General features: G+C 35.4%; 1 long non-coding RNA gene across 1 annotated transcript; it reads right to left on the bottom strand.

Moving 5' to 3' along the window:
* Positions 1-925: 925 nt before the first annotated feature.
* On the bottom strand, positions 926-5,703 carry LOC113601147 (uncharacterized). Its single transcript, XR_003422317.2, has 3 exons — positions 5,477-5,703; positions 2,566-2,689; positions 926-1,033 (listed from the first exon to the last, which is right to left on the bottom strand). It is a non-coding gene; the product is annotated as an uncharacterized LOC113601147 (long non-coding RNA).
* Positions 5,704-14,753: the final 9,050 nt, after the last annotated feature.

Genomic DNA, 14,753 nt, shown 5'->3' with positions numbered 1-14,753 from the left:
AGTGGTTAGAGATTTTTATTTCTTATGACTAGCTTGGGAATCTCCAATCATCTCAAAATAAAAAATTCAGTGAAATAAGTTAAATAATTCACTTTAAATGGCTTCTCCCCCCTAAAATCAAGGGGAAAAGAAAGTTAATCTAGATTTAAAAATTAAGCCAATTGAATACCATATACAAAAATAGATGCTTGCTTTCAATTATAAAAGCAAGTCAGTGGGAACCTAGTCTGTGTTAGGCCCCAAAAGTGGACAGCTACCTTTGGGAATAATTTGAGATCAGTGTTTCGTTCCACTTAAAGTCTTGAGCTAAGGTGACCTCCTGAGGCTCCTTTTAGTTATATAAACTTTATGTCTAATAGCTTTCAGTTTTGATATAGAAAAAAAAAAAGAATGGCTGATATAATTAATCTTGGACCAATACCAAATAGCATTTCAGTGACAGAAATAATGATGAATTTTTTGAAAAGTCTGACATGAAATACAAAAGAAGACCTTAAATCCATAACCATAAATATATCATTAAAATATAAAATATATAATGGCCTTTTTTTTCCAGAAAATGAGATTACTACTCTTAAGATTTCCTGTAAAATATCCACTTTTACTGACAATACATTTTAAGAACTTTTTTAAAATTTTTGCCTATGCTGTAGAGGTTTTTACTAGGAGCCGTGGTTGAGTGAGTATAAAAATAATGAACAAAAAAACCTGTCTTTGTTCTCAAGGATTTTGCTCCATATAAGTAACTCATTGTAAAAGGCTATAGAAGAAAAGTATTAAATGCTGATAAAGAGAATATGCCCTTAAAAACAAAAAAGGAGCACTGCATTTTTATTATTTCTCTTAGTCACTGTCTTAGTTCCTTCCGGCTGCTATACCAAAAATACCATGGACTGCGGAGCTTATAAACAATACAAATTTATTTCTCACGTTCTGGAGGCTGGGAAGTCGAAAATCAAGCCTCTGGAGGATGATTCAGTGTCTGCTGAGAGCCCATTCCTTGGTTTATAGATGGCTGTCTTTTCACTGTGTCCTCATATGGTAGAAAGGGGAAAGAGCAAGAGAGCCCTCCGGGAGTTCTTCTATAAGTGCACTAACCACCTCCCAAAGGCCCCACCTCCTGACACCAATATATTAGGGATTAGATTCGAGCATATGTACTTGGTGGCATAAAACGCTCAGTCTATGTAACACTTCCTTTCCAAGAGGACTCTCATAAATCTTTTTCGCAAGAATCTTGGTCTTGGGCTGTATTTATACAGCACCCAACCTAAAGGAGAAACCATAAAAATGTGTAGTGCATTCTCAAAATGGCAGGAGCCCTGGTGAAGAAAAACACAATGTGTGAAAAGACTATTGGTAGATGAAGTTGGAAAAGTAGTTTACAGTTGGAATTGCAATTGCCTTGAAATTCATACGAAAAATTTAGGATGTGTTTGTAAGCAAGTTTTTGGTGAAGGGGGTGCTCTCAAGCCACCAATAATTGAGGAAAAAAATATGAAAGCCATGTAAATGATGAAATTAAGAAGAGAAAATTATGGGCAAGGACAATCAATTAGGAAATCCATTTAGGTGGTGTGAATGGCAATAAAGAAAAGACTCTCGGGGCGCCTGGGTGGCTCAGTCGGTTAAGCAGCTGATTTTGGGTCAGGTCATGATCTCAAGGTCTGTGGGTTTGAGCCCTGTGTTGGGCTCTGTGCTGACAGCTCAGAGCCTGGAGCCTATTTTAGATTCTGTGTCTCCTTTTCTCTCTGCCCCTCCCCTGCTCACAGTCTCTCTCTCTCTCTCTCTCTCTCTCTCTCTCTCTCTCTCTCTTTTCTCTCTCTCTCTCAAAAACAAATAAGCATTTTTAAATAGAGAGAAAAGACTCATATAGTTTATAAATAATTTTTCTGTTATGGAAGCTTATTTAAAAATGGGTTTTATGGTGAAGGAGCCTATGATACTGGGAGGACAGTATGGTGTTAGTGGAAATAAGAATAAGGAACTGAAGGAAAATACTGAATCCTGATATGAACACATTTTGTTGCATGGGCAGCAAGTTGGCAAATCTATTTGTGGATGTAAATAAGGAAGCCATAAAATAAAGAGGAAAAGTTATAGAATGGATGAAGCAGTACTCAGTGAGAAAGCTATTTTGGTAAATGCTGAAGTTGAAAAAATGTGTACAGGAAAAAAATAGAATAAGAGAAGATAGAAAGTTTAGTATACATAAGAAATGTAGAGAAAAATAAAGAGATGAAGTAGTTTATGAACATAGAAATAACTGTTGCATTTGGTGGGTAGGAAATAATGAATGATCTTTGATGATGGTTTTCAGTAGTAATAGGGAGGCAACTTGTTTTCATGATGTTAAGTAATGAATTTAGACTATTTTTTCAATAGAGTTGGCAGTGAAAGCAAATGAAATCTTGTAAATAAGTGGAATGGAAAGTAATAGAAAATTTTTAACTAGCTGTAACTTCAACATATTTGTGAGAAAATAACCCATAAAAGTAATTTATGGCACCCCAAACATCTATATTTTAAAAATCATTACCAACAAAATAATGTAATTGTATTTACTTTTTTAAAATGTCAAATGTTTATGGATATCTGCATCTGCAGCAGACTGATCATTTTAATTCCAAATGTGAGTCTCATCAGGGAGTCTTCAATATCTGCTTTCAGTGTTCATTTCCCGAAGAATCTGAGAGACAAGACGAATATTAGACAACAAAAATATCTAAGTAAATTGCTTTCTGTAAATGATCACTATGCAATGCCTTCTATCTGTGCATGATTTTCCCTTTGCTCCCCTTGTTGGTATGAATACTCTTAGTCTATTTTGACTTTAGCTCATTATAAATCTCTTCCAAACTAAAGATAATCAGAAATAATATCTAACACCAAAATTAAAATTATCTTCAGCAAACAAGTTCCAATTGTCAAGTCTATGTGTCTCCTATTTCATACATCTATGAAGGGTTATTTCTTTACTTCCACTCCCTCCATTCACTTTATTTTTTTTTTACTTCTCTTTTTAATGCTTATTATTATTTTTTTTATTTTATTTTAAGAGAGAGCATGAGCAGGGGAGGGTGGCAGAGGGGGAGAAAGAGAAAATCCCAAGCAGTTACATGTCAGCACAGAGCCCAACACGAGATTTGATCCCATGACCCTGGGATCATGACCTGAGCCAAAATCAAGAGTCAGATGCTTAACTGTAATGAGCCATGTTCTTTCTTGCCTCAAGGATTGAAGTATCCTCTCATCTACTACTTAACTGCATTTTATTCCTTAGGTGTCAGCTTAATTGTTACTTCTTCCAAGAAGCCTCTCAATTTGTTTCCCTCAAACTTAATTCTCTCGCAAGCACCTCCCTAATTTTTCTACTTAGCATACCTTAATACTTTTCAGATATATATTTATTTCTGTGGCTATTTGATAAACCTTACTCCCACCATTGTGAAACAATAAGCAACTGTATCATTTTATCCTGAATGCAGATCATAGGGCTTGCTATATAGAAGGCAACCAAAAATATTTGTTTTTTTTTTTAACGTTTATTTTTGAGAGAGAGAGCATGAGCAGGAGAGAGGTAGTGAGAGAGAGAAAGAGAGAGAGAGAGAGGGAGGGAGAGAGAATCCCAAGCAGGCTCCACACCATCAGTGTAGAGCCCAACGTGGGACTCAATGCCACAAACCGTGAGATCATGACCTGAGCAGAAGTCAGGAGTCAGAAGCTTAACCGACTGAGCCACCCAGGCCCGGGCAATCAAAAGCATTTGTAAAATAAATGGATATTTAGAGCAATAATCTTAAGCAGAGTCAGCCTGATTAAGTATATCTACATCCCTGTTTGTATGCACACACAAGTATCTATTTATCTTGTGATCTATATCTTGTGTTGTCACAAGAACTGTATCCAAAGGAAACAAATCCATGAAAATTCTTAGAAACTGCGATTCTTATATGAATCACTGTGGATAAGCTACTATGGGGACAATCATAGTGCTGTTCCAAGAGCAGTGTGAGTTGGGAGGGTTACCGTATATCTGGACTTACTATGATGATCTCATCCTACTGGAGAGGAGAATATTTTCTCGAAAGAAAAAATATTAAGAAAACCAGTCAGGTAGAGGGTAGCAGAAAAGGTAAAGTCGTAGTGGTTGAGGGTTAGAATCATGTCTGATGGGGCTACATTTCAGTTTACATTCTGTTGAACGCTGTTGCAGAAGCATAGGGCACTTAGCTTTCCACTGTCACAATGACTCTTCAAAGGATTATGAAATTGAGGAAACAAATGGGTTGAAACAAGAGGCTGTTGCACAGTATGTAAGTACTTCATTGAATAACCAAAGTGCCATTGTAACTTCTTAAAAAGAAATACATAATGCTAATAAATATCAGATAGATGTACCAAAATTGAACTGAACTAAAATTCAAACAAACAAAAAAAAAAGAAATTTATGTGGTTGGTTTCAGTCTCTTCATTACTTAGTTTTCTCACTTGCCTGAAGTGAAAGGATGATAGTAATTTCAATAATAACAATTGTATCTTTAATATTCAATGATATTGAAAATGATGAGGTATTGTTTCTATTTATGGACTGTTAGGAAAGAATGCAAATGACAATGGTTTTCAAGGTAATACAGAAATGAAAACAGTGTAAAAGAGGGTTTTTAAAACTACAAAAGAACAAGAAGGGAGAGGCAAAAACCAAATTAAGAATCAGCACTCTTGCAGAGTAGGAAAACAAATTCTTATGCTAAAAAAATATTCAAGAAAACAAGAAGAATGTGAATTGATGGCAAAAAGGGAAATGGCTTGAAAATTAGGTTGAGAACAATTAATTGAAAACTTACTACATCCTGGCAGTGATTTGCTGGCTAAGACAAGTACCCTTTCCCTCAAGGAGCTTACTTACTTCTAGGCAAAAAGATATAAAAGAAAAAAATTAAAATTAAAGCTGATGCCTGCAAGGACAGCATACAATGTGTGTATAACATAGAGCTATGTAACAGTGGAGTGAGATTATTCTCCATAGACGCATTTAAAATGCTTAAGAAAAAAGGTCTTGATCTAATCTAAACAATGGACTGAAAATTTTCAGGAGATGGTGCACGGAGCAGTAAGTAATCATATAAAAAAAAAACAGTTGGATGTGTGAAGGAAAACAGAATTTGTACCTTCACAGTCGCATTTTTCAGATTCAAGTCTTACACAACTGTCAGTAATCGACTACTTAGAAGAGATACTCGAAAACATTATTTGCATTCAAAGCACACCACCACATCTTATTTGTTGTTAAATTTCAGCACTGTAAGATTGCGTTTTCCTGTGCATTATGGGTACAATTGTTAACATTACCCAGTAAAATGGTAATAATAGTCTGTTTCAAATACATGAAGACTCATTATGTAAATAGAGTGAAACATCTGTTCTGTTTCCCCAGAAGCTCGCAAAGAAGGAAGTGAAAAGTAATGGCAAATACCATAGTCCTCCCTTTTTTGAGGTTTCACTTTCCCCGGTTTCCATTACTCACGGTCCATTGCAGTGGGAAAGCAGATGGTTCTCCTTCTGACGTATTGTCAGAAGGCCAATGGTAGCCTAACTATGTCACAGTGCCTACTTCGTCTCATCACCTAGGCGTTTTATCATCCCACATCATAACGTGAGTAGTGTGCAATATATTTTGAATGTGTGAGAGAGAGATCACCACATTCATATACCTTTTATCACAGTATGCTATAACTGCTCTATTTTATTATTCATTGTTGTTATTAATTTCTAACTGCCTAATTTTTAAATCAAACTTTACCATATGTATGTATGTATGTATAGGAGAAAACATAGTATATATAGGGTTCGGGACTAGCCGTGGACCCAGGCATCCCCTACTGGTCTTGGAACATATTCCCCACAGATAGGAGTTTGGGGGGCGGGGGACGGCTTCTGTATTTAGGTTTATAATATAATGTTGGTGCTGTATGACAACGGCCATCATAAGATCTAATCTTCTGAGGAAAACTTCAAGAAAAGAGATCGGTTTTCTCTCTGGGCTAAGTCCTAGCTGGTGGTAAGGTGAAAGTCATGACTGCAAATTGTAAACCTGTTAGAAAAGAAAAAATACCTTGTCTATGTACACCTAGCATATAATTGTAATGACTATTGTTATGACAATTTATTGTCTTTAAGTCAGTTTTTAATATCCTGTACTTTATCAAGATAGTCAAGACTAAGAGTCTGCTAGTTTTAATGCAGGCTAACTAAATTTCTAATTATCCATGAGATCGTTTCTTCATCAGAATCCTAATTCTCATACTATAATTAGATTTAAATACATAATATTGATTTAGTAGTAATTAAACCTGTATGAAAGTTAGACTTCTTGTAATTTTGTATCAGATACAGACAAAAGAGTTTCAGTTAATTGCTTTCTAGAAAGAATTCTCAACAAGATGTTCTAGATAATGCTATAGAACAAGAGTAATTTTTAGAAGAGAAAAATCTTTGTATTAGAAAAGATAAATAATTATATGGCAGTGATCCAAGAAGATAATGAAAAGAACATGTTTGTATAAAATGAGTCCATGGGGTTGAAAATATTAATAGAAATATTCCTAGTACAAGTAGATTCTTTTTCAAATGTGCTAAGAAAAATAAATCAAAACCCATGCAGGGTTAAATTTTTGATCGCATAGCTTTTTTATTCTATAATGTAATGTAAATGCATGCATTGTTTCAGAATGCTGAGATTATGGTCTATTAAGTATTAATACTAGTCTCTTCAGTATTTCTCAAAACGTGTGTTTTGAGGTCCCTTTGCTTTAGAATTGCTCAAGGTGTTTGTTTAAAATTCATACTCCTGGGTCTCACCCCAAATAGAATAGATTATCTGTAAGCCCAGGAAGTTTCACTTTAATGAGCACTGTGGTGATTTTTATAAATTTAATAATTTGAAACCTCTTGGGTTATTTGAATCAAATTCCTTTAAAGTAAATGATTTTTATTTGATTTGTGATAACCATATCAAGGGTTTGTTTACAGATATACTCTAGTTCCTTGTCAGTGCTAGACAATAGTGTTCACTTTGAACTTTGATGCATTGGATTATTCTGTTACAAAAGATAGCAGAAACCCAGGCCATTTTATGGTGAGAAGAGATCATTTAAGAAACTCAGGTATCCCTTACTGTAATAGATACCGAATGTTTCTTCCAAAGAGTGTCTGCTCACCTTTTTTGCAGTGCCCTCTCCCTCTTGAAGCTTTAGTCTAACTATATTTCATCTTTCCAAATTCATATCGGTCAGATTAAAATAATGTTCCATTTCTCTGAATTTACCTTGAAAACTTTTCTGAAAAATCCAGACCCTCCCCCCCAAAATCTCCGAATAGTCCTGGGAGGCTAAGGAAGTCTCTTTTGTGCTCCGAGGACCAGATCTCCTGGCCTCTTCAGGATATGCCTCATGTTCTTGCTCTGAATTACTAGGAGGATATTTCCCCTGCTCCCATTGTCTGTTGATAACAGCACTCTAACTGGTGCCAGGTGGCGATGGTATTGCTTGCCGATAACTCTCATCACCCAATTCCAAGAACGCTGCCTGACATTTTCATACGAAGTTTTCCATTACTGCTAAACATGTTGCCGTTGATGCTGGGTTCATTGTACTTCATTATCTCTCAGAAGAGGTGGTGAAGAAAAACAAACGTGATTACTACTGGCTCTTATTTTAGTCTTCTAATTTAGAGTAGTTGGGCTAGAAAACCGTGAGAGACCCAACTTTCTATTGCAAATTACTAGTTCCTCTCATGTCATTGAATTAACCACCTATACTAACCACGCTCCCTAATGATGTCATCTTTCTCAGAAGTCAAAACACTACACCCCTGTGTAATAATAATCAATATTTCATGAATATGAACAGTTTTTTTCTATTTTTTATCACACTTATAAATGTATAACTTGCATACAGTAGAACCCATCAGTTTTAAGTGCACGGTTTTATTCGTTGCATAACGAGCATAAGAATGTAGAACATTTCCATCTCTTCACAAAGTTCCCTTGTGTGTTTTAGCAGCCAGTCTTTATGTCCCACCCCTGGTCACTGCCAACAACCGATCAGTTTTCTGTCACTATAGATTTACCTTTTCTATAACTTCCTATAAATAGAATGATACTACCCAGTGGTTTTTAAATATGTCCGGAAATTTTTTTTTGTCACTCTTCCCTTCAAAAAAAGGATGCTTAATTCCTCTCTATTTCAGTGCAGGTTGAATTTACTAACTAGCTTTTAATGAACAGGAATGCTGTAGAATTATGCTATTTGATGGCTGAGACTAGATAATAAAAAAGTTAGTTTCCACTTGGTTTTCCATCTCTCTTGGATTATCCTCTCTGAGAGAAGACAGCTGCATGTTGTGACAACACTCACGCAGCCTGTGAAAAGGCCTGCCTATGGAGAAACCAAGGTCTCACATCAAAATCAGTCCATAATTGCCAGTCATGTGACAATTGGAAGTGGACTTTGTCAGAGACTGTGAAGAGTTTGAAACGTTTTCTTACTTGTTATCCTGTCTGTACACTTCTTGCAATCTAGCAGTCTAGCCGACCACGGTTTCATGGTTGCTGGCAGAAGACAGGAGACTCTTGGGTCAGAGAAAAAGGACAGTTTTCCTCACTGCTGTAGCAGTCACCGGAATATCAACATTTGCTCCAGCCCCCGTTGCCACGAGGCTGTATAGTGGCTGGACACACAGTAGGAATCCCAAGGAACAAATCCCACTTTAGGAAATTCTAGTAGTCTATAATGGGTTTTTTATCCCCATCCATTTACTTTTACCCCATCTGCAAAATTAGAATGACTTTCTTGTAGATAGCATATAGTTAGGTCTTTTAAAAAATTACCTATGACACGGGTAGGTTTTTATTGAATGTTTAAGCCAACTTTACTTATTATAATTACTGATATGGTTGAGTTTAAAACTATCATTTTGCTATTTACTTTCTATTTGTCCCATCTGTTTTTTACTCAATTTTTTTTCTTTCCCTGACATCATTTGCATTAATTGAGGTTTCAATTATTTATTCTGTTCTCCACTGTTTGATTTTTCTCTCCTCCATCTCTGTCTTTGTCTATATTTCTCTCCTTTTGGTAGTCACACCCCAATTTTTTTAAAACTTTTTCTTTTATTTTTTATTTTTGAGAGAGAGAGAGAGAGACGGAGACAGAGTGCAAGCAGGGGAGGAACAGAGACAGAGGGAGACACAGAATCTGAAACAGGCTCCAGGCTCTGAGCTGTCAGCACAGAGCCCAATGAGGGACTCGAGCTCACTGACTGGGAGATCATGACCTGAGCTGAAGTCGGACTTTAACGGACATAGCCACCCAGGCGCCCTATTCACACTCCATTTTTCAATAATATTTTTCCGCCTTATGTATATTGCATAATCCTTACAATGATATAGTTCCTTCCTCTACTTCATCCTCTTGGCTGCTGGTGTCATACATTATACTTCCACGTATGTTATGAAACTCAAAATGCATCGCTATTTAATTTTTTTTTGTCTAAACAGTCATTTATCTTTTAAAGAGGTTAAAAATGAGAAAATGTGTCTATATTTACGCACATATTAATACCTGCAAGTATTAAACGGGTGCAATTGTAGAGCTCACTTTGTAAATTCCAGTTCTCTCAGGCATCACAGTGTCATGCTGCCTGCTGTCCAATGCCTAAAAATTTTGGTTTTTACTTTGTGTTTAATTTATTTTGTTTTAATTTATTTTGTGTCAAGTACTCCACTTGGTTCACATAGAAAAGTACATTTAGTACCCTTTATTTCATCTTCCTTGGATGCATTAATTTTGCTGCACATATGAGAAATTTTAGCATAAATAGAATAATTGTTCTGAATGAAAAGATAAAAATTCTTTGAGTGAATTTTATAGGAAAATCAATAGTGATATAATAAAAAGAACGTCTATTTAGAATATAATGTTCACACATTTTTTGTTTGCATGCTTATTTGCTTGGTGTTTCACATAGACAAAATAATCATTAAACTTTCTTGGAAGATTATAGTCATTCAAATAAAGTTATTTAATCATTGGATTTTTAGCAAATATTTAATTAAAGTTCCACCAAGAAAGACATTCCAATATTTAAATATGACACAAAGCATATATACTTGGATTAATACTAAAAGTGCAAATGTATGTAAACAGGTTATCATTTACATTTTCATAGGGAGACAAAAAAATACATGTAATATATGTATTTTAAAAATCTTAATGAATATCAACATTTTGTGTTCATCGGTGTAGATACCGTTCACTCTTATATCATGCTCCTCTATATTTATATGTTTTATATGTTTTTAGTCATTTGGCAAAGGCTACTTAACTACATGATAAGGCTCAGTTGAACCATAAATTTTGCAATAATCTAGTCAGTCTGCCAGGTCTGTATATTGCAATTCTGATATGAATCCTAACTTAAGGTTTGGAATTTAAATAATCTGGGCCACCAAACTATGTTTCATTGGGCATAGGAATGATATGTTATTTGTCCGATGCATTGGGAGAGGCCATAGATCAATAGTGCTTCTAAATCTTGTTTCACTAATGTATCCCAATGGCAGAGAATATCCTGGAGTCAGGGAATTCAGCTCGAAACAAGTGTATTTCATGAACAACCATAAAAATTGTATAATTTTGGATGCACTACAAAAATGTTTTGTGGCATAAAATTTAAATTATATATTTTTCCAGAAATGTTTCAATAAATTTAATAATGCTGGAAAGATTCACTATTTTAACTTATCTCAGACTTTGTAGAACGTAAGCTTGTAGCCATTTTGCTTAATATGGAAAGCATGACATAGAGCAAAAGTTGTCTTCTATTTCGAGGTCCAACCCTCAGCAGCTGTGTAACATCAGGCAATTTATTCAACATGTGTGAGCTTCATATTTCTCAACGGATGAACAGAGACAAATAGTCTTATTTTGCAGTATAATTGTGAATATTGGAATTAAGTACTAGATTGCAGTGAATTCAAGTATGTATCTTTTCAAAGGGTGAAATCATCACTCATTAAAATGAGTAAAATAAAATGAACTCTTGTCAAAAATTTATTCAACTCATCATAAGAAAGATGTTATGAATGGGCCAGAGAGCATTTGAGAAGTAGGTATATGTGCACATCAAATAAATGCTAGGGGTCCTTGATTAGATACAAAACTGATTACTCTCTGGTAAAGCTGTAAATCTAATTTCTGGAATTATCAGTTTCACCAGACAGCAATAATTGGAAATTTGAACAGACAAAAATCTACAAATTAACTTCTGTCCCAATAGATTATGTTAATTGTCTTGTCAATAGAAAGTCAAGCTCAGGGGTGTATTGGAAAATGCCCAGTAATCTCTTCTGCCTGTTTCCAATTTCCAGGAGGGTTGAGGAGCGAATGGGAATCAGGGAAATAATTGCGTTGATAAAATTAATGTTGATGCAATTTTTTAAATGATGAGGAGGAATGTATATATAGTGTTCTAAAAATTAAATCCTTATTATTTTCAGGCAACTAACATAAACCTTATATATAATTTTTACCATAACTCTGAGAGGTATTTTTAAAGTTTTCACCATTGTTCAGAGAGTGACACTGGAGCCTAGAATATAATTTATATTAAAAAAAATATTTCCCTTTCCATCAGCTTTGAAATATGTTACATATAATCATCTCAAAAATAAATAATAACCTTGTACCTCCTCATCGATCTACTGCTCTGACTTGTGCCCTGATATCACATAATTTTGGCCTTGGACCCAGAGTATATGAAAATTTGAATTCATGTACTCTGGCTCCTGAGCATATATGTTTTGTGGCTGTCATTTTGTTTTTGTTTTTTTTTTTAATTTTTTTTTAATGTTTATTTATTTTTGAGACAGAGAGAGAGACAGAGCATAAACGGGGGAGGGGCAGAGAGAGAGGGAGACACAGAATCCGAAGCAGGCTCCAGGCTCTGAGCCATCAGCCCAGAGCCCGACGCGGGGGCTCGAACTCAAGGACTGCGAGATCATGACCTGAGCTGAAGTTGGACGCTTAACTGACTGAGCCACCCAGGCGCCCCTATGGCTGTCATTTTGAAGAGAGAACTTGTTCCTGCGGAAAAAGTCAGAATTTCTGTGTTTTCAGGAGAGAGTTGAAGCAACCATATGTTAATTAATTATTATTGTTTTAAAATAATGTAATTGAAATATAAGTGACACATAATATTAAATTCGTTTCAGGTGTACAGCACAGTGATTTGACGTACATTACAAAATGCTCACCACCCTAAGTGTGGTTACAGTTTGTAACCACACAAAGCTATTAGAATATTATTGGCTATATCCCCTATGCTGTACTTTTCACCCAGGTGACTTATTTATTCTATAACCGGAAGTTTGTACCTCTGAATCCCCTTCACCCATTTTGCTTATCCCCCCCACCCAGCCCCTTTGGCAACCACCAGTTGGTTCTCCGTATTTATTTATTTGTTTGTTTATTTATTTATTTAATTTATTTAATGTTTATTTTTGAAAGAGAGAGACAGAGACAGAGCATAAGCAGGGCAGGGGCAGAGAGAGAGAGAGAGAGACACCCAATCTGAAGCAAGCTCCAGGCTCTGAGCTGTCAGCACAGAGCCCAACGCAGGGCTCCAAGCCATGAAAGGTGGGATCATGACCTGAGCCCAAGTTAGATGCTCAATCGACTGAGCTACCCAAGCACCCCTGTTCTCTGTATTTATGAGTCTGTTTCAATTTTTGTTGCTATTGTTTATTTCTTGATGGAGTTTTATTGATAGTGTTGTTTTGTGCTGTGTTTGTTGTTTGTTTTCAGCAGTCTAGGAGATATCTTAACCAAGGCAAGCAGTTGGACTTTTCTAACAGGAGAGGAAGGCAAAATATTTGTAAGAACATAGGTCAATTTGTGTACTTAAATGCTGAGAGTCTGATGGTTTCAATTATTGTTATTATTATTGTTGTTGTTATTGTTATTATGATTATTATTTTGGAAAATGAATTATCTGCAAAATAAAATGCTGCTAGAGCTGGAGATTTAAGACAAAACTAAATTCATCTTAATCTGAGTCCAATACCCTCCTGCCTCTTGGGAATCTCTCTCTTTGTGTGAGTATGACCAAAAACAGAAGCAAGGGAAGAACTCAGAGGAACCTTTCTTTTCAGGAGAGTGCAAGGAAAGAGAAGCCCAAGAAGAAATGAAGGACTTAGTCCAAAACACTGAAGTAGAACCAGGGAAATCAAAACACAAAAGTTTGAAGGTGCCTGAGAGGCTCAGTCGGTTAAATGTCCCACTTCAGCGCAGGTTATGATCACGTGGTTTATGGGTTTGAGCCCTGTGTTCAGGCTCTGTGCTGACAGCTCAGAGCCTGGAGCCTGCTTAGGATTCTGTGTCTCCCTCTCTCTGCCCTTCACCCACTCGTGCCCTGTCTGCCTGTCTCTGTCTCTCTCTCTCAAAAATAAATTAAAACAAGGGCACCTGGGTGGCTCAGTCGGTTAAGCATCTGACTTCCACCCAGGTCAAGATCTTAGGGTTTGTGAGTTCGAGCCCCACATCAGGCTTTGAGCTGTCAGCTCAGATCCTGAAGCCTGCTTCCCATTCTGTGTCTCCCTCTCCCTTGCCCCTCCCCCTTCTCTCTCAAAAATAAAGTAAAATATTAAAAAATTATAAATAAACAAAAATAAATAAATAATAAAAATTTAAAAAAAAAACCAAAACAACAGAAAAGTTTTAAGGTGTAAGCCAGGGGCAACACCACTTGCTGCTGGTGGTGAATGTAGGAGTGACATGTATTTTGATAAGGATGCCCTTAGCAAGAGCAGTTTTTGTAATAGTGGGAGAGAAAAATAGATTTTTAAAATTTGAGAAGAAAATAACACAAATAAAATTTTCCATCACTCTTAAGTTGTTCATTCCAAAATATTGACCACAAGCATTTACAACAGAAATGAAAAAGTTTAACACTTAAAGAGCTTTTTGCTTATCAACAAAAACTATGTGAACACATCATTAAAAATGGGCAAAATGTTTGAATGGGAAATAAAAGTGGCTAATAATTATTAAAATATTAAAATATGACAGTAATAACATAATTAATGGGACAGAAACAACAATATTACTATTTGATCTCTAAAAATTTTAAAGATATAAAAAAGTAACAGTTCTATATGCTAAAGGTTGGATGTAAATATCATATACTTCTAGGGAGCTATGAAGGACAATTTGCCATGGATAACAAAATTCTAAATGATTTTAGTTAATTTTTACTTTTTAGATTTTATGCTGAGAATATTATCAGAGATAAACTGCTTGAATTTGTTATTTATATACTACAGGGATGTTTGTCATCACAGAATCTAGCATAATGATGAAGACCTGGGAATGACCCAGATGTCTAAATACGCGTGACTGGAAAATTATGCCATGTCTATATAATGCAATATTAAATATCCATTGTAATTATGCCTTCAAAAGACTATTTACTAAAATGGAAAATTACAAAATTAGTTTATTTTTTAAATAGCTTCAGAGCAACTGTCACATCATACCACTTTGGCTAACAAATGAATACATGCTCTATGAAAACACTAATATGAAAACATATCAGCTAAAGACATTTCAAAGACTTATGCTTCATCTTTGATTTGTTCTGGTTTCTAGTTTTCAACTTTTAACCTGAATTAATTTCGTAGTTACAAAATAATT

This window comes from Acinonyx jubatus, chromosome B1, assembly GCF_027475565.1.
Source record: "Acinonyx jubatus isolate Ajub_Pintada_27869175 chromosome B1, VMU_Ajub_asm_v1.0, whole genome shotgun sequence".
NCBI lineage: Eukaryota > Metazoa > Chordata > Mammalia > Carnivora > Felidae > Acinonyx > Acinonyx jubatus.
Note: the sequence above shows the minus strand (reverse complement) of the source record. Positions and strands in the feature narration are given on the sequence as shown.